Genomic DNA, 21,341 nt, shown 5'->3' with positions numbered 1-21,341 from the left:
AGCCATTTACAATTTTAATCCTTGGACTGTTTGATTTATCTAGGGGTTAAATGACGTGCATTTCCTTCAGAAGCTTGAAAAGATCATTATTGTAGGAGCGATGTGATTGGATAATACTTTTTCATTGCCAGTTACAGAATCTCCTTTCTGATAATGGGTACACAGAGATCCCATGCAGACCCGCAATCTCATTAGTATCTGAAAAATTGTCATAAAGCATATTTTTTCTTTTTTTTGTTTCAAGATAAATGTCATCCTCCATGGCTCCAAATCACTGTGACTTTTGTGCCAGAAGTGTTTATGTCATTGTAAAAAATTCCCCAGGGACCATTTTAACGAATCTGTTTTCCTGTTTAAAGTAACATCAAACAGCATAATTTGAAGCCTAATATCGCCTGCAGCTCAACCCTTTGCAATCCATTGTTGTTCCATTTCATTCTAAATTCTGATTGTCACTGCTGGGTGTTGAAGCAAAACGAGCCTTGTCTGAATGTTTATTTGAATACACTTTGGGCCTGCAGCAGAGTTGGACGGACTGAACGTATATCTAAATAACAGACAACTTTCATTCACTTATTCACATTAAGAGCACTGTTTGGCATAGTACCAAGGATTCAATTGGTTGCTGATTGAACAGTGTTGAACAACAACAACTTAGACTTATATAGCACCATTAACATAATGAAACATCCTAAGGCACATCACAGGAGCATTATAAAACAAAGTATGACAACGAGCCATAACCGAGATATGAGGCCATATGACCGAAAGCTTGGTCAAAGAGATAAGTTTAAGAAGCGTGTCTTAAAGGAGGAAAGTGAGGTAAAGAGGTAGAGAGGCGTAGGAAGGGAATTCCAGAGCTTGGGGCCTCAGTAACTGAAGGAACAGTCATTAATGGTAGAGCAATTATGATTGAGAATGTGCAAGAGGCCCGAATTAGAGGAGCATTGGTATCTCAGAGGGTTATGGGGTTGGAGGAGATAGGAAGGGGCAAGGCCATGGAGAATCATGGACTAGAAAGGAAAAATTCATCTAGAACTTCCAGGGCTGATTGCCATCCAGTGTGTGGGCAGCAAGTGAGGACAGGAAAAAGCCTGGGGGTGGTGGTCCACAGATTCACACACGTGGAGTGACAACTTGTGTGAGGTACTGAAGGGGTACAGTTGGAGCCATACCCTCACAACAGTCAGTACTTTTGAAATTGAAGGAGAAAGAAATTGATAAAAACAAGCTTTTAATTAATGTCTTGCCCGAGGTGCAAGCATGAAAACAATTCAATATCCCTCTAACCCCCCAGACTGAGTTGCAGCTTCCCCAGCAAGAACATAGCTGGTAGGCAACAGTCCATTGCCCCAACTTTAATCACAATTCAAAGCAAAAGATGGTGTGTTAGTTTAGCAAATTCAATAATGAACTACATTTAGTTTGTTTCAAAATAATATGATGTATGATGTTGTTTACTGCTTGTATAACCCAATCTTTTTAAAGCCTTAGTATATGGTACCAATTCAGAAATGCAGAAAAGTAAACTCAAAGTATATTAATGAATAAAATATCAAGGGAAGAAGAATATATAGTAGAGCGAGTGATGGAGGAAATGCTTGAGATAGAGGCAATGTATAATTTATAACGATTCCTTTGATTAGCTCTACTCTGGTAGTGTAACATCGACAGTAATAAGGTAATTTCTAGGAAGTCGAAACAGAAACTCATTCACATTCAGGGTAAATATCACATCTTATTGTTAAACAGTGAAAAATCAAAGGACAGTTCACTAATCATGATGCAGAGATTGAACTGGTTTGAAACTATGCGCTATTAATAAAGGACATGGTCATGTCTTCACTTGGTCCAATCCTATTCAATTTAAAAAAAATAATGGACAAAGGAATTTGACATGAAGATGTTAGTTCAGACATTATGAATATCACTCAGGATAATTTGGCCCCAGTTGTTAAAAACATCAGGCAAAAATGTCTTTTACTTTGAATTTTTCCTCCCTCTCTGCTTGCGCCCCCCCCCCCGCCCCCACGCCCCCACCCCCTCCACCGCTGTCCATACATTTTCTCCCCTTCATCTCCAAAAGATTTGTCTAATATCAGCCATCCTGTGGTACCTTGCATGAGCATTCATTTTGTTTGAGCCCAATGATGAGTTCTATAGTCAACTGTGAGGAGAATAAATGGGAACACTGCATTAATGAACATGTCATATAATAAATGGGCACACCCTGTAAACAGGCACGCCACTTAAACAGAAGCACTGCTTCAACTGGCAGCATAAATGGGTACATTTTTATAAAACAGCTTTCTATTGGCCTTCTATCAAAACCATGATGGCCAAAGGAATTTTCAGCAAAAATGTCCCTTTTTCCATCTGCTTTGGTAACTCTGAATGGGATGCTATTATGCCTGATGCTTCACTGACTGTACTGAGGGTTGTTGGTGGGGGCTGGGAGCAGGGGGGAGGATTAATTATGCACTGCAGTAGTTAACTCAGATGCAGAATCCAAGAAGAAACAAGAAAGACATTCATTTAAATGGCACTTTTCACAACCATCAGAGCATTTTATAGCCGACAATTGTTTAGAAGTGTAGTCACTGTTGTAATGTAGAAAATGCAGCAGCCAATTTGCATACAGCAAGCTCCCACAAAGAGCAATATGACAATGACTGGACAATCTGTTTAAGTTGTGTTGATTGAGGGACAAATATTGGCCAGGACACTGGGGATAACTCCACCTTTCTTCATGAAAATAAGCCATGGGATCTTTTACATCCACCTGAGTGGGCAGATGGGGCCTTGGCTCAGCCTCTGATCCAAAAGATGCACCCCTGATAACACATCATGCACTTCGTATTGCCAGTCTTGAGTTTTGTGCTCAAGTCCTAGACTGTGACCTGTTCCCAGAACCTTGTGACTCAGATATGAGGATGTTACCAATAGAGATATAGCTGACACCTGATCTAAATGGAGTTCATTTGTGTGAGGAGAAATTCATTTAAAAATGCAACTTGTCATCATCTTTCTATCTATATCAAGTATCAGAGTAAAAACAGCTTAATCTCAAATATCTGGCGATAGCAATGTCCCCTACTCTGGTTTGTGTGTAGTTGGCTTAGAATCCTCGAATCATAGAACAGGCTTAATGTACTGTAATAAGACCATAAGACATAGGAGCAGAAATTAGGCCATTCGGCCTATCGAATCTGCTCCGCCATTCAATTATGGCTGATAAGTTTCTCAACCCTATTCTCCCGCCTTCTCCCCGTAACCTTTGATCCCATTACCAATCAAGAACCTATCTATCTCGGTCTTAAATACACTCAATGACCTGGCCTCCACAGCCTTCTGTGGCAATGAATTCCATAAATTCACCACTCTCTGGCTAAAGAATTTTCTCCTCATCTCTGTTCTAAAAGGTCTTCCCTTTACTCTGAGGCTGTGCCCTCGGGTCCTGGTCTCTCCTACTAGTGGAAACGTCTTCCCCACGTTCACTCTATCCAGGCCTTTCAGTATTCTGTATGTTTCAATCAGATCCCCCCTCATCCTTCTAAACTCCATCGAGTACAGACTCAGAGTCCTCAAACGTTCCTCATATGTTAAGCCTTTCATTCCTGGGATCGTTCTCATGGAACTCCTCTGGACCCTCTCCAGGGCCAGAACATCCTTCCTGAGATACGGGGCCCAAAATTGCTCACAATATTCTAAATGTGGTCTGACCAGAGCCTTACAAAGCCTCAGTAGCACATCCCTGCTTTTATATTCTAGTACTCTCGAAATAAATGCCAACATTGCATTTACCTTCCTAACTACCGACTCAACCTGCAAGTTAACCTTAAGAGAATCCTGGACTAGGACTCCCAAGTCCCTTTGCACTCCAGATTTCTGAATTCTCTCCCCATTTAGAAAATAGTCTATGCCTTAATTCTTCCTACCAACGTGCATGACCTCACACTTCCCCACGTTGTATTCCATCTACCACTTCTTTGCCCATTCTCCTAACCTGTCCAAATCCTTTTGCAGCCTCCCCGCCTCCTCAATACTACCTGCCCCTCCACCTATCTTTATATCATCTGCAAACTTAGCCAGGATGCCCTCAGTTCCTTCATCTAGATCACTAATGTATAAAGTGAAAAGTTGTGGTCCCAACACTGACCCTTGCGGAACTCCACTAGTCACCGGCTGCCATCCTGAGAAGGACCCTCTTATCCCCACTCTCTGCCTCCTGCCAGACAGCCAATCTTTTATCCAAGCTAGTACCTTGTCTCTAACACCATGGGCTCTTATCTTACTGAGCAGCCTCCTGTGCGGCACCTTGTCAAAGGCCTTCTGGAAGTCCAAGTAGATAACATCCATTGGCTCTCCTTTGTCTAACCTACTCATTACCTCCTCAAATAATTTTAACAGATTTGTCAGGCATGACCTCCCCCTGATGAAACCATGCTGACTTTGCCCTATTTTACCATGCACTTCCAAGTATTCTGAAATCTCATCCTTAATAATGGACTCTAAAATTTTACCAACGACCGAGGTCAGGCTAATCGGCCTGTAATTTCCCGTCTTTTGCCTCACTCCCTTCTTAAACAGGGGGGTTACATTAATGATTTTCCAGTCCTCTGGGACCCTCCCTGACTCCAGTGATTCCTGAAAGATCACCACTAATGCCTCCACTATCTCTTCAGCTATCTCCTTCAGAACTCTGGGGTGTAATCCATCTGGTCCAAGTGATTTATACACCTTCAGACCTTTCAGTTTTCCTAGCACCTTCTCCTTGGTAATGGCCACCATACTCACCTCTGCCCCCCGACTCTCTTGAACTTTGGGGATGTTACTCGTGTCTTCCACCGTGAAGACTGACGCAAAGTACCTATTCAGTTCCTCCGCCATTTCTTTGTTCCCCACTACTACTTCTCAAGCGTCATTTTCCAGTGGCCCAATGTCCACTTTTGCCTCTCTCTTACCCTTTATATATCTAAAAAAACTCTTGCAATCTTCTTTTATATTACTGGCTAGTTTATCCTCATATTTAATCTTCTCCCTCCTTATTTCTTTTTTAGTTGTCCTCTGTTGGTCTCTGTAGGCTTCCCAATCCCCTGGTTTCCCACTGCTCTTCGCCGCATTGTATGCTTTCTCTTTAACTTTTATGCTGTCCCTGACTTCCCTTGTCAGCCATGGTTGCCTCATCCTCCCTTTAGTGTGCTTCTTTTTCCTAGGGATGAATTTTTGCTGCATCTCCCAAATTACTCCCAGAAACTCCTGCCATTGCTGTTCCACTGTCTTTCCTGCTAGGCTCATCTCCCAGTCAATTCTGGCCAGCTCCTCCCTCATGCCTCTGTAGTTGTGTAAATAAAACGTATAAAATCCTTCACTTTTTTAAGAACTGGTTTGAAAGGCAATGCTAGGGGTGCAGCATTACCTGAAGAGTACCCTTGCCAATGCAGCAGAAGTGTGTACTAGATGCCACATTGCCACTGTGTGATTCTGTACACAGCCTATTTGGATGTCTGGCCCATATAGACCTGCCCTCAATGTTGGAATTGGCCCAAGGGATGCAAGACATAACCTGAAAGAAACTGTACATCATGCGTGTGTTAAAGTTGCAATGGAGTGGCTGTGCACTTGTAACCTTGTGCAGAGACACTTGTCCCAGGGCTGCAGTTAGCATAGTGAAGCCCAGCCTTTGATAAAAATCTCAGGGCAAATCTAGAGTGGCACTTGGCTTAATACAATGTGGGACTCTAGAAAACTAAAGGTGGCATTAGATTTAGATGCAAAGGGTATTTTATTCACTGCAACATACAGAGAAATCACTGTTCTTTCTGCACCGGATTCAATTGTTTCTTTCAGAAGATTTCACATTATAAAGCCAGGAATTCAGCTGTTAGAATGTGAATCGCTTTTGTGTTGCAGTGACAGCTCTTAATGATGCTTGACATTTGCAAGACAAAACTTGTAGCAATTTCTAAAACTGTTGTAGAGATGTCAAGCCCCAGACAAAAGGAAAGAAAGTTGAATGCAAGGAAAGGCAGACTGATGCAACTATGGGTCATGATTTCATAAATGTGAGACCGTTAGAAAGAAGAATCAAACTGCATTTATATACTGTAGCTCATTTCCTACCCTCAAGATGGCCTGAAGCTCTTCCCAATTAATGAAGTACTTTTAAAGGTTGTCACTGTTGTAGGTAACCTGGCAGCCAATTTGTGCACAGCCAGCTCCTGCAATCAGCAATGAGATAATCTAACTTAGTGAAATTGGTTGAGGGATCAATTATGAGAGAAGTCCCTGGCTCTAATGCAAATAGTGCCGTGGGATCTTTTGCGTCCACCTGAGAGGACAGACAAGGCCTCAGTTTAATGACTCATTCAAAAGACAACGCCCATGACAGCGCTCCCTCAATACTGTACTAGGGTGCCTGCCTCACTTATGCGCTCAGAGCAGCACCTTTTTCCCCCGCCACAGAAAAAGTCAGTGGGGAATACATCCCTACTGATGTTGGTAGCCCCACAGCCATCTAATGCTCCATGGAGTATCAATTGGATGGAGACGGGACTCCCGCCCCTCGCTCGGGAGCATGTCCCACCTCAGAGAGTTGCCGCCCAATTTGGCTGACTGGCAACTCTATTGCCCCAGCGGTATAAGTGCCAGGAGCACCAGGGCCAGGTAGGTTGTAGGGGTCTCGCTGCAGGGACTGAAGGGGAGGACCCAGGCATGGGAGGGGCAGTCAGTTGGAAAGGCTAGGGGATAGGGAGCACCAAGGGGGAGAAGACCTTGTGGGGGCTCCCGACTGGCAAAGAGAGCCCATGAGGGAGGCGCGCGCTCCATTTTCAGCTAATGGGGCCAAGATCAAGCAGGATAACCTGTTGGGCGTCCCCCACCCCGACCCTGGCATCATTCCGCTAGCATCAGAATTGTGGCCAGGCAGGAAGCAGCCATTAAGCGTTCATCAAATGGCCATTTATGCCTGCCTGCGTAAAACTGCAGATAAGGCGTGTAGACACCTTAAATATTTAATTCATTACCAAGACCCATTTGTTGAAATATTATGAAACTAATATCCCTGAAGTCCGGCATCATAGTAACAGGAACAGGTTATTAAGGAGACATTTATCTATTTATTTCAATCAGATTCATACCTCTGTTAAAATTATGCATCAAGGAATCACATGCAGGTAGACTAAAAGTTCACAATCATCACTTCACAGAATTTTTTTCTCACTGCTTTCAATTTAGAACATTAAAAAAGCATAAAGGAAAGCATATGGAGCAAGAAAGAAATACACTATCATGGATGATACCCAAAACCCTGGCTATATACTGGCAAATCAATTAAATTCCATTAGTGTTGGTGAGGTTTTAACTGGTGCTTTGGAATTCCCTCTACAATTGCCCCTTTTTCTCCTTTTAAGGCCTCATGTCAGTGGTCTTGCTGATGATATGCCTCAGTGAATTTAAAGAGGAAACTTAACAATGTAAGGAGGTTGAAACACAAAAAAATATATTGGAAACTGATTTTTATCACCTTCAGGGATCCAGATCAGAATCCTGGCCTGGTCTCTGCCCTAGGGGCCTAACTCCAATTGTTATTGGGCTTACATACCTCTTCACCCTCAGCATACAAGCTTGCACCCATAAGCTGGATCCTCATGGAGCTGACAGTCATTTCTCTCTTCACAACAGTGACCTCGTTTGGGTCAGGTGGCTCACAGGACCCGTACATGCAAATTCAGGAGCCCATCTTTTAAATGGCCAACCACACCCATTTTAAACCTCAATGAAATTGTCTCTCTTTTCATTCAATCTTGGAACCCAAAACTATGATCAAAATAAGAAGAGTACCAACCCATAACGCTCCCAGCATTTGTTTATTTCAAAGTGATAAAGAAAAAAATAACTCACATTTATATAGTACCTTTCACATCCTCGGAGCATCTCAAACTGCTTTGCAGCCAGTGATTTGCACTTGAAGCGCAGTCACTGATGCCATGTAAGTAAATTGGAAAATTAATTTCTGCACAGCAAGGCCCCAAAATAAATGAAAGACCCATTTAGTTGAGAGAGAAAGCCAGAAAGTTAGCCAGACCACCAAGAGAACTCCCTGCTTGTCTTTAAGTGATGCAATGGATCACTTTTTGTCTACCAGAACTGCATAGAGCTGTGAATGAGCAAGTCGGTCAATGATGTCATGATAACAGCTGATTGTGGTTGTGAACTCCAGTATTAGATACTATACGGTACTCTGGCTCATGGGGTCACCTGACCTGGAGGTTGAAGGTCAGATAGCACATGTTGGAGCCTATCTTGATAGAGCTCAGATGCTGCAGATATGTGTTCATGTTAGGAAAATGTGTTATTACTAAAGTTAGCTCAGATACAATGTCGACGGCCTGTGTGCATCATTAAAAAAAGAAACAAGAAACAAGACGTGGTGTCAGAAGTAAACTAAATGCAACAATGGAGGTTCTGAAACCACTGACAGAGCTCCGTTTGGAGGGCAACCTCACCGAAAACTGGAGGAGTTTCCAGCAGTGATTCAAGTTTTACCTCACAGCGACGGGCAATGATAAAAAAGACCCTCAAGTACAGTCTTCCATCTTTCTTCACATAGCAGGGGAGGAAGCCCTAGGAGTCTATAACACATACACATTTGAAAGTGATGAGAAACAAAATGACTTGAAAGAAATAATGGAAAAATTCAAAGCCTACTGCAGCCCTAAGGAAAACATCATGTGTGGAAGATACAGATTTTTTATGTGCACCGTAAGACAGTCACAACATTAGTCAATACGTAACTGAGCTGAAAAAACAAGCTAAATCGTGTGAATTGGAGATCTTGCAGAGCCACTCATCCGACATAGAATAATATGAGGGATTGCAAATGACCCTCTGAGAGAACGGCTTTTGAGAGAAGTTGATCTCACACCGGAGAAAGCAATAAATATCTGCAGAGCGGCAGAGACAACAAAATGCCAGATTAAACAGATGACAGAAGATGATAAGCCACACATGGTCAAGCAGTTGGATGCAGTTAAACAGAAAGAGTCCCGGGAAAGCCTAAATAGAACGAAACTGCAATTAAAACATTTAATTCCAGACAAACAGAACATTTACCATTTAATTGTCCAGCCTATGGAAAGCAGTGTAAGAACTGTGATAAACTAAATCACTTCGTTAAGATGTATAAATCAAAGAAAGTGCACATGATCGACACAGACACTGAAACTGAACTTTTTGTTGGTGCAGTAACAACAAATTCCAAAGAAGATAAATGGAAGGTTGATTTAAAAATTGCCAACATGAAGGTGAATTTCAAACTTGACACAGGTGCACAAGCAAATGTCACTCCCATAAGCCTGTATCGTAAGATAAGCAAAGAAAAACAGCTAACTAAAACAAAAATGAAACTGTCTACTTATACAGGTGAAAAAATTGCTGCAGAAGGCAAGTGCATGCTTAAAGCGAACGACAAAAAACTGTCTCAAGCATTTCCATTCGTAGTGGTGAAAACTGATGCAAAACCCATTCTTGGAATCAATGTTTGTGAAAATCTGAAGCTAATCAAGAAAATAATGATTGTCACCACTGATGACATCCTGAGTGAGTATAAAGATGTGTTCTAGGGGATTGGCTGCCTAAAAGGAGAACACGCCATGGAGATTGACGAAACTGCGGCATCCAAAATACACCCGCCCAGGAAATTACCAGTAATGCTGAGAGACCGACTGAAAGCAGAGCTGGACAGAATGGAGAAACTTCACATCATCAAGAAAATTGAAGAACCGACAAAGTGGCTTAATCCAATTGCAATTGTAGAAAAATCAGATGAGAACCTCTGAATCTGTCTGCATCTCAGAGACCTAAACCAGGCAGTACAAAGAGAGCATTCCCAGCTGCCCACAGTAGAAGAGATCATGTGTAAGCTAGCTGATGCTAAATACTATTCAGTCTTGGATGTGAGTACAGGCTTTTGGTAGATTAAGCTGGATGAACGCAGCTCCTATCTCTGTACGTTCAACACACCATATGGGCAACACAGGTTTTTACATTTACCTTTTGGTATTAATTCAGCTCTGGACATGTTCCACAGAACAGCGGAGCAGCTGTTTGAAGGGTTAGAGGGCGTGGAAACCTGTATCGATGATGTGCTGGTCTGGGGAGCCTCACGAGAAGAACACGGCCACAGACTGAGGCAGGTGCTGGCCAGAGCTAGAGAAAGGAACCTCAAGTTGAAGAAGGAAAAGTGCAAAATAGATCTTCATGAAATCAAGTACTTGGGGCATGTACTAACAAGTGAAGCTGGACCCAAGTGAAATTGAAGCAGTCGTGAACATGCCACCCCCAGAATGTAGGAAAGATTTGGAGATGTTTTTGGGAGTGATGACCTATCTTGGGAGATTCATTCTGAACATATTAGACCTGACAGCACCTCTCAGAGAACTTCTACAAAATGATGTGGAATGGCATTGGGAACAAAGTCACTAGGAAGCTTTGACCAGTCTGAAGAGGACACTGACCCAGGCACCAGGGTTAAAGTATTACAATGTCAGTCAGCCAGTCAAGATCTCAGTGGATGCTTCAAAGACTGGCCTGGGAACTGTCCTCTTGCAAAATGAGGCACCAGTGACAAACACTTCAAAGGCAATGACTGAAACACAGCAGTGGTATGACCAAATAGAGAAAGAAATGCTGCAATTGTGTTTGACTTAGAATGCTTCCACCAGTTTGTTTATGGCAAAGACGTGGAGATAGAGTCTGTACTTAAAAAGCCCCTGAACTGTGCACCACCAAAAATCCAAAGATTTCTAATGCATCTGCAGAAGTACCAGGTCAAAGTTAAATACAAACCAGGCAAGGAAATGTACATTGCAGGCACTCTGTCACATGCATACATACCCATCATGGAAGAAGGGGATGGAAACGGAAGCACAGGTTCACACGCTGACAAAGAACTTACCTGTGGCTGTAACCAAACTGGATGCGATCAGGGAAGCGACCGTGAATGACACCACCCTGACAAAACTGCTGCAGATTGTGCAAACTGGCTAGCCCATATATCGGAGCAGAGCCCCTTCTGCTGTACAAGAGCACTGGAACTCTCATGAGGACCTTCATGTAGCAGAAGGAATACTTTACAAGGGAGAATAGATCATAATTCCTGCAACACTGAGGAAAGAAATGCTGCAGCGCATATGTTGTGAGTGGTGGCTGAGTTGGTACTATTGATAGAGTTGATCTGTGGACACTTCTTGTATATAAATTTAAAGTTTATTTACAAGGTACTCAGCAGCAACTACATGTGTGCTTTCAACTCACACTCTATCTGTACACTACTAACTACCGAGGTAGCCCACACAACTCTCCTGTTGGGTACTAAAGATCATGTGATCTTCCTTAACAAGCATTATTCTTAAAGGTATATTACATACTAAATAAAACCATAATTACTACATCCCTCCCCCTTTACTCAGATATACCTATTATATTCACAAGTACACATTTCTCAAGGCAACAAATTGTTTACACTGGGTAGGGAATTTACAAGTTCAGTCTTTCAGGTGGTTTCCTGATGCATGTAGAACATCTCAGCTCCACAACTTCAGATCCTTTGTCAGGAGCCTCCTTTTCTGGAGTTGCTTGAACATCAGGTGCTTCAGTGGGCACCTGCAGTTCAGTACCCTCAACTCTTACAGGAACATCAGACATGCCTGTACTGGGTTGAGTACTCTCAGCAGGAAATGCTGACCTGGTCGGGAACACTGGTGGAATCAATCATTGGCAATCTGCTTCTCTCTTCCTTAAATGGGCCACATGTATGTGGATGATCTGGCCTTCCACCTCCACGTGGGAGGAGACTAAGAACTAAGCTTCCAACTGCGTCCCAACTGTTATTTCTACAGCCAGTGAGCTACAGCGCACAGGACCTGCTCAAGCTGAGACAGCGAAAGCAGGAACAATACTTTGATGGAGGAGTCCCGACCTCTGCCTGACCTGGACATGGGAGACATGGGACATGGGACAGTGAGGATTCAGCATGAAGGGGTCTGGAATCCTGCTGTTGTCACAGGAATCACAGGAGAACCAAGGTCTTACATAGTGCAGACTCCAAACGGACAACAGTACAGGAGAAACCGGAAATATTTATGGAAAACAAATGAAACGCAATCCTGCTCTGAACCAGAAAGTGCAGCTGAAGATAAAAAAAAACAGAATGCACCAGTGAAGCAACAGATAACCGGACAAAGCCTGAGAGTCCTGAAAACTATCCAAGGGTGACAGTGACACAGAGCTGGGGCAGGATATTCCCCCTGTCGGGAGTGAGAAAGAATCGATAAGGGACTTTGCGTACTTGGGTTGTATAAAAGCTTTTAATAAAAAGGGAAATGACATGATAATAACTGATTGTTGTTGTGGACTCCAGTATTAGATACTATGCGGTACACTGTACTATATACGGGGTCACCTGACCTGGGGGTTGGAGGTCAGATAGCACATGTTGGAGCCTGTCTTGATAGAGTTCAGATACTGCAGATATCCTGTTAGGAAAATGCATTATCAATAAAGTTAGCTCAGCTATAATGTTGATGGCCTGTGTACATCATTAACAAAAGAAACAAGAAACAAGACAGATGATAATACCCTGACAATGTTGTATGCCCTCAGTGCTACACATATGCAGTCAAATCCTGAAATGGAGCTTGAACCTATCTGACTGAGAAACTATTCTACTGTTAATTGAGTCAAACTGCAGCCACCATGCATCAATTATGAATTTAATCATAATTCATTGTAAACATATTTTTTATATAAGGGTGTCTATATGGTGAGAATCCTGGTTGGGTCCAGACTCCGTTTATGCTTCTCAAGCCAGACACTCAGAGGTGCCCTGGTGTAACTCACCCTCCTTTCCTTATAGGATAGTATCCAACTACCATTGTGACACAGCCAAGATTGGGGACACAGTTGATCAAAGAATCAAACCTCCCAAATTCAGGGGTCAGCATTCCTTTCTGCAACAAGATGCACGTTATCCCCAGAATATGAACGAACCTGCAGTGAGTCTGGAAGTACATTTGTGCTGAGAGTTCATAAATAGTATTGCCTTTGAATACTTTAATACAAATTTCATTTCATAACAGTCAATTAAATATTTAAACAGTGCATTTACCATTAATTTTCAGTCAGTTCAAATTGATGCTCGCTGTTGCCTGCAGATACTGGAAGATCCTACGAGACACAAAATGCTATTCAAGCTTTAATTATAATACTGGGTTTCACTAACAGATAACTACATTGGAAGTGAAAATAGACAAGCTTTGAATACTTAAAATCTTAAAAGAATCTCTGGGTACTTTCAAAAAAAATAACACTAAGTTTTTCTGTTTAAGGCTTTCTACCAGAGAGAGCAAAATATGGTTAATGTATAAGCCTGCAATGTGATATAAATAAACTAAAGAATACATCCAGGGTTCTGAAGAAATATTGATGCACAATATATTCTCAATGGTACAGTCCTTACTTAGAAAGTGTTAAATGCCAATAAATCAAATTTGCCAATAATTAAGTCCAGTATCCTTTACTGCTACTACTGAGCGTGACAGCGCAGTTTTCTCAAAGTCTTAACATTCTAAGAGGATTTACATTGAAAAAGTGATGAAATCCTTGTTTATACTGAGATCTGGCTGGGCCCAGTTGCTAAATTGAGATGACTGACATTTTACCCCCAAGCAAATGTCCCAGGTTTTATTTCAGCATTTCATCTAACCCCATTAACATTCTTCCATTTTTTTTCTGCCTCATATGTTCATCTAGCTTCCTGTAAATGTTTCCATGCTATTCACCTTTTGTGATAGCAAATTCCACATTTAACCATTCGCTGGGTAAAGAAAATACCCCTGAATTCGCAAATGGATTTATTGGTGCCTAACTTATATTAGCTTTTGGTTTTGAACTCCCCACAAAGTGGAAAAAAAACCTCTCTACATCTACCCCACCAAACTCTTTCATAATCTTAAAGACCTCTCTCAGGTCAAAACTTAGTCCTCCCATTTCTAGAGAAGAGCCCCAACTTGTTCAAGTCTTTCTTGATGGGTATAACCTCTCAATTCATGCTTCATCCCTGAAATTATTTTTTCACCCCCTTCAGTACCTCTATATCCTTTCTATAACATGGAAAACAGGGCTGTGCTTCTGCTAACAGTCGGCATATCATTTAGACTCACTAATTAATTAAGATCTTCACACAATGTCCACCGGGCTTTATCGAGGAAAATTATGAAGAAATTTAGCAGCGTTTTCATTTTGAAATGATTACACTTCAGTTGAATAATAAAACACAGAGATGAAAAATTATAATGTACTGAATGGGGTTATTTAGTTTTGAAGCAGGGTGCTGATGTTGTGATTATATTATACCATCTACTCTGCTTTAAGTGACTCAGGGGATCCTGAAAATCGTGCTTGCCTTTTATACAACACACTTTTAAACATAATTTTGTTTTGATGGATAATTAATTTGAGAAGCACTGCATCAACTTAGTGAGCCAGCTAACTCCCAGATTTTATTAAAATTATGACGTTTGTGCCATGCTTAAAGAGCCACTCAATCTTTCTTGATAAGATAAGGCTACACATTGCATTACCTTTCATAATACATTCAGCCGAGAATACCAGTGACATTGGTGAATGTTTCAAAAAGTGGTGAGGGAGGAGGACTGAGTGGTTCCCACCAGCAGAAAGATATTAGGGGATGAAAGTTCAGAGGTGATCTCTGCACTCGTCCAATTCAGGCCTCTTGCCCTTCCCCCATTTTCATCATCCCACCATTGGTGGCCATACCTTCAACTATCTAGAACATAAGCTCTGGAATTGCCTCTCCAAATCTTGCTTCTCTCTACCTCTCTCTCCTTTAAGACATTCCTTAAAATCTAACTCTTTGACCAAACTTTTGATCAACTGTCCGAACATTGCCTTATGTGTATTTGTGCCACATTTTGTTTGACAATATTCCTGTGATGTTTTACCGCAGTAAAGCCATTATATAATCGCAAGTTGTTGGATGTGTTTTTCTGGAGCAAAGTCTCACCTATCAAGGGGTGCATATTGAAGAATCAAGGGCATGCTCCTAAACAGCTAGAAAATTGCATTGAATTTGCCTGTGTCTTTGGACTTCCAGTTTATGAGGCTTCACACTTTGAATGTGCGTTTTGAAAGTTGGCCCTAACATATTTATTTCAAGACAAAACGCAGATGTGATTAGAAAGTCTTGTTATGTCACTTCCTGTGTTAGGAATTTTTAAAAAATGGATTATGTAGATAGAATGAAAGAAACTGCATTTATATAATGCACTTTGTGTCTTTAGGATGTCCCAAAGCACTTCAAGAACTTATGAAGAATAGTTACTATTGTTATGTAGGCAAATGCCAAAGCCAAATTGCACACAAAGTCAGTTGCCTCACATAACTATGTAACACTAACTGGCTGGTAATCACAATGTCCCCAGTGGCAGATGGAATTAATTCCAATGGATAACTGCTGAGTGTAGTTGTAACTTCAACATCCCCTAGCAGTGCTGTTGTTGTACAAGTTATTGGCTACATGTCTGCTTACAGCATGTGGTATATCTCTGAAAGAACGCCTGGTGAATCTGAGACATGAGCCCTCAGACAAGTAACTGCATGTTCACCTTGGCCTGCATGTAGGGGCACCAGTAGGTGGCTGGCTTTGGCCTGAGTTGTAGCTTCAACAAGCAGAGATGTGGGAGAATCACAAGGGAGGATAGCCATTGTAGCAGAATGGAACAGGAGTAGAAAAAAAAACACCATGTGGTTTATCAAACACTTATTTGGTGCAACAACAATAAAATAATGAGAAACAAAGATTCAATCACAGCCATTTTTTTAAAACCACCTCATTCTCCTTCTCCTCAGCTGGCCACCATACGGCTGGTGGCACGAGATGTGCCCTCAAGATGGTGAGGTTGTACAGCATGCAGCAGACCCTGACAAATCTTGTTCTGTTGAGTACTTCAGGGCTTCTCCAGTGCACTCCAGGCAGTGGAAGCATTGTTTAAGCAATCCAATGCTCCGCCCTGTACATTTCGTGTGGCAGCACGGCTTTTATATGCACATTAATCACACACGTGGTTTTCATACCAGAGTCATGATCCATGTGATCAGTAAATAGGCCTTAGTAGCCACCCTCTAGTTTCTTGAGGAACTGATGTTTTATGTTTTTGGTTATCAGGTTCGCTTTGTCTGGCGAACGCGAGCTGCACCCTTGATGTTAGCACATTAGTTGGTGCTTGAAACTATACAGGCAGAGAGACCGATTAACTGAACAAACACTGGTGATTTATTGGAACTAAGAACAGAACACTAACACCATATGTGCTTCTTGAATCCAAATTTAAAGAATGGACTCCTTTATTCAAGAGTCTGAATGTGTGTTCTCCTATGACAGACACTGATTCCCCAGTATCGACGTCCATCTTGAAGCGTTATTCATTGACTCTAGTGACTACTTGGATTGGCTCATTTCTACCCACTTTCAGGTTGTATAATGAATAGGTTCAATGGTCTGTACACAGTGGGTATTCCCCTCCTTTCTGCGGAGTCCAGCATTTTCGTGCCTTTTGTTACCGGCCCTTCCCGCCCTACAAGATGGACGGCGCTATTTTGTGTATCTTTTATTGCCTCCGAGTCTCTCACAACCTCTCCATGGCTGTTGCCAATTCTAATGCCTTACTGAAGTCTAGATTAGTTTCAGATAGCAATTGCTTTTGAATAGCATTGTCCCCAATTCTGCATATCAATCGATCCCTCAACATGTCATTAATTGAAGTTCTGAATTCACAATATTTTATTAATTCCTTTAAAGCAGCTACATAGCCGGCGATTGTCTCCCCTGGAAGTCTATTCCTCGAATTGAATTTAAAATGCTGCATAGTGACTGAGGGTTTTGGCTTCAGGTGGTCTTTTACAATGTTTACTAACTCATCAAAAGTCTCCGTATCGGGGGTGTTAGGTGATGTGAGGCTGCAGATCAGCCCATATATTCTGCTCCTACGTGTGGACAAAAGAATCGCCCTCTTCTTGTCCTCCCCCGCGATGTCGTTAGCAGTAAAGAAGAATGCTAGGCATTCAACCTAATGAGACCAGTCAGCAGAAATGGAGTTGAATGGTTCAAGATGCCCAAACTGCGGCATACTCAATGACTAAGGAGGCTGCGCTTTAAACAGCTTTCAAGGTAGTGGCCAAGTAACATAGCTGGCTTACTGCAGCTTTCTTGATTGCCGTCAATTGATCTGGTTTATCCTCATCATCAGTTTTATGTTTTTGAATATCAGGCTCGCTTTATCCAGCGAACGCTAGCTGCACCCTTGATATTAACATATTAGTTGGTACTTGAAACAATACAGGCAGAAAGACTGATTAACTGAACAAACACTGGTAGTTTATTGGAACTAAGAACAGAGCACCCTTCAATTATCTCCAGCTCTAGACTTAGAGTTACCCAAGAAACCCGTGCTGTGTAGCGATTTGTTAATGCAGTCCCATGGTCAACTAACTGCATTCTCTTGAAGGTACTTAACACTCCACTTTACCACATGATGGTACAGAGGATTGCTGTGGAATGAAGGCATCATGGCTGATACAGGATACTGGGACTGACCATGAAGACATTCTGAGTATGGTTGCTCATCAGCTGCATGTTAGGGAGAGTGCCATCCGTCCAGTTGTGCTACGTCTGAGTTGACATGTGGTGCCCGTAAAGTGATGTGCGTGCTGCTAATGGCGGTTTACACCATGGGGAAGCCTGTAATCTCGCAAAACCATATGCATTCTCTGCCTGCTTCTGTCTGGAAAGAGAGGATGAAATATGTTCTGCTCTCTTGAAATACATAGCCTTTAGTGACCTTTATGCAGCAAACCGGGAGATGTTGCAATAGCAGCTGTTCCATTCTGGAAGGAGCCCGATGCATAGAAGTTCACAGCCGCAGTAACTTTCACAGCCACTTGTAATGGTGTCCTCACCCTGCTCTGAGGCTGCAGTGGACAGAAGATTTCAGTGAGGGCCCCCTTAGTAAAGCAAAGACATCTGCCATACCATTGCTCGCTGAGGCTCATGTCGGAGAATTGCCCCCTAACGAAAAGGAGATGACCTCCTGCTGAGAGCCCATTCTCCCCTCCTCCTCCTCTTTCTTTCAGTAGCTTATTCTGCGCTGCATCACTTCTACTCATTCTTCTTGTCATGCAATAGACCAAAGGGGATACTCACAAGTCTGGGAGCAATTTCTATGCAGAGTCCTTTAATTCAGAACTAAGTCCTTCAGAAGATGCCACATCACTCACTGTAGACTTCAGCAACTTCCAACAATGTTGTAACCCACCAAACACTTCTACAATCAGAGCCAGTAGAAATGAATTAGCAGCTAACCTAAAAGCAATTGATGATCCCTTTAAATGATGCTGGTTGGGGACTGGTGGTGGTGGGAGGGGTTGGGGAGGTTGGTGGTGAGCTCTTTTTTTCTGCTGAACATACATCAGTTGTGCAATGTTAAGAGAAAACATTGGCTGGAGCATTAGGGTTACAAAATGGCAGCACTGGCACCAAAGCAGCATTACGGAGTAAAACTACTCTACTTTATTTCAGTGTGAGCTCCATGTACATGAGCTAAATGCTTCACCGAGATGGCATCTCGCCCGGCCAACACTGTAAATGTGCACATCTGCATCATAGATGCTATTCTGGAGGCTAAACAACACGTTTAGCACTAAAAAAAGGACTCTCTGCATTCAAATTTTGCCACCTGCATGTCTCAGGAATGATTCATCAATCTGATTGGTTAATGAGACACAGAATTGCTTTCCCTGTTAACACAGAACCCAGAACCCATGCAAAGGACATTGTGCTGTATCAGACCTCCAATTCCCCTGAGTCACCTCTCAAAATTCCACAAAAGTTTTGTGGGTAGCACTAACCGTAGGAATGGTGAGTGCCATTCATTCACCACTGATTGCAAAATCCAGACTGGAATCTAGGCAGTACTGGGCAATTGCTGCACTGTTGGAGGTGCTGTTTTTTGGGTGAGATATTAAACGTCGGCTTGCTCAAGTTGATATATAAGATCTCTTAGTACTGTTCAAAGAAGATCAAGGGAACTCTCCTGAAGTCCTGGTCAATATTTATCCCCCAATCAACAGCACAAAAACCAAATATTTGGTCAATAACCACATTGCTTCTGAGATGGGACCTTGCTGGGTATAAATTTGCTGCTATTGACCCTAGATTACAAGAGTGACTCTACTTTTAATATACTTCAGAGATTGTCAAGGGTGCTATAAAGTTCTTAGTTTTTAGTTTTGTGAAACTGATTTGCAGCTAGAACGAAATACCTGGTAGTCTTGAAAGGACAGTCTGTATTGTCAGGTCAAGGAAACTGTATTACATTAAATGGGGCGAACTTATGAAATTTTGAGCGTATAAATGTCATTCACACGCATCAATCCCCAAACCAGAAGTGTTTCTGTGCTTCAAAAGCCTGGTCAAATAGTACAACAAGGGAAAAATGGGAAAGGGATTTGCCTGTAAAGTATCTCCATCCCATTTTCAAAATGGGAATTCCCAAAATTGGAGTTCTCAACTGGAAAATCAAGTCCTAACAGATAAACAGGCTTTAAAGTTTGGTTGTTGAAAGTAGTTAATATTTTATCTGATCTTTGGCATTGCAATTTTACTAGGATGTAGCTTTGATCAAAAGATCACAAATTAAAATTTTGCTTCAATTAATATGACCATTACTTTCTGTGAATGAGATTTTTAATTAGATAAGTTATGAATAAATTCTGCCATTATCTTTAATATAGCCAAGACATTTAATTCATTTAGCTGAGATAGAAAATCATCCTTAAAATGCACCCAGCTAAATTGGTTGCAGTCTGTGACTGGTGTGACTGACTCTACACTCAAGTAGGACCTTTCTTAATTGCTTTTTCCTGACCTGATATTCCTCTGGCTGCACGTATCGGTAATGCCTGCCTCAGGGGTGCTCTTGAAATGCGACTATATCGGTGGAGCTCACCAGCGCTCAAGGGAGGTTGTGCTGAAAGAGTCAATTGTCAGGTCACAGCTTCTGAGGCCTGAAGGTGAGGAGGCTTCAGCAATTGGATGGGGACCAAGGGGATGATCCGTTACACAAGGACTAGAGTGCAAATTACTCATGCTGTGACTCACAGTCCAGCTGAGGAGGGGAGAGTTCACTGAGCAGCGAAAACAAAAAAGAAATGCCAGAGGGAAAGAAAGCTGCACTGCAAGAACAGTGAAGGGTCACTACTAAAACTAAATCTCTTCCCATATTAATACAATTAGATTTATACTGGGTTTTGCATATGGGCTAGTAAGGATCTGCATGATAGGCAACATCAGCTTTGCACTTATCTACATAATTAAAGGTAAAGGCTACCCATTAATTGGGTAGCTGTAGGGTGTGGGATTTTTTTTTCTTAGCAAACTTTTAATGAAGTAAAGCTCCATCAAGGTTCATAAAGCGATTTTCTTGTACATTTCTTGTATGAAACTTTGGATTGAACAAAATATTATGAATTTAAAGAACATTTGAGGTGCTATATTCTTTTGAAGAGACACTGTGTCTTAGTTTAGAAGCAACAATGCAATAATGTATAATAAAACGCCTGATTCTCCAAGGGCAAGGGTGCCTAGCTAAGATGGTTTACCTTTTGGCTCTAAACTTGTAATGTGTACAACATTGATGGTTGGGGTAGGGAAGGGGTGTGAAGGGCCGAAAAAAAATCATTAGGGCCGATTTGAAGAGCTAGAGGCCTACTGCCAGAAGGTCCTGCAGCTCATGGCTATTACATCTGCTGGCCTTTCAGACTTGCAGTAGCAGTTGGTTTTGCTCTCCCATTAGAAATGCACTCCACGTAACTCATGCCTGTAGGGCGAGGGATGTTTGAGAATTTATTCTACAGCTTTAATTGCTTTGGCTACCTGAGGAGTGTCTCACTATTCAAACTGCTAATGTGTAGCCTTGCCTGGGTAAATGACTGGACAAATAAGCAAGGCTGCATTGTTTACATCTTATTCTCTTGAGTGTAGAAGCAATGTGAGAAAACATTTTTTTTATGACTGCATTTTGACAGGCATACATGTTGTTGAAATTTTTGCCTCGCAAAAACCTGCCCTTTTGAATCCCCTCCTTCACGTTTGATGCTGGCTGTCAGTTAAGGGGAAAAGGCTGTCTACACGCTGATGTGGCTCCCTTCACTTTAATTAGATTGGGACCACAAGCCCACCGATAAACCAGTTCAGAGCCGGATAA

The sequence above is a fragment of the Cetorhinus maximus genome, chromosome 2 (assembly GCF_964194155.1).
Source record: "Cetorhinus maximus chromosome 2, sCetMax3.hap1.1, whole genome shotgun sequence".
Taxonomy (NCBI): Eukaryota; Metazoa; Chordata; class Chondrichthyes; order Lamniformes; family Cetorhinidae; genus Cetorhinus; species Cetorhinus maximus.
The sequence above is the reverse complement of the archived record's forward strand: the minus strand, read 5'-3'. Positions refer to the sequence as shown.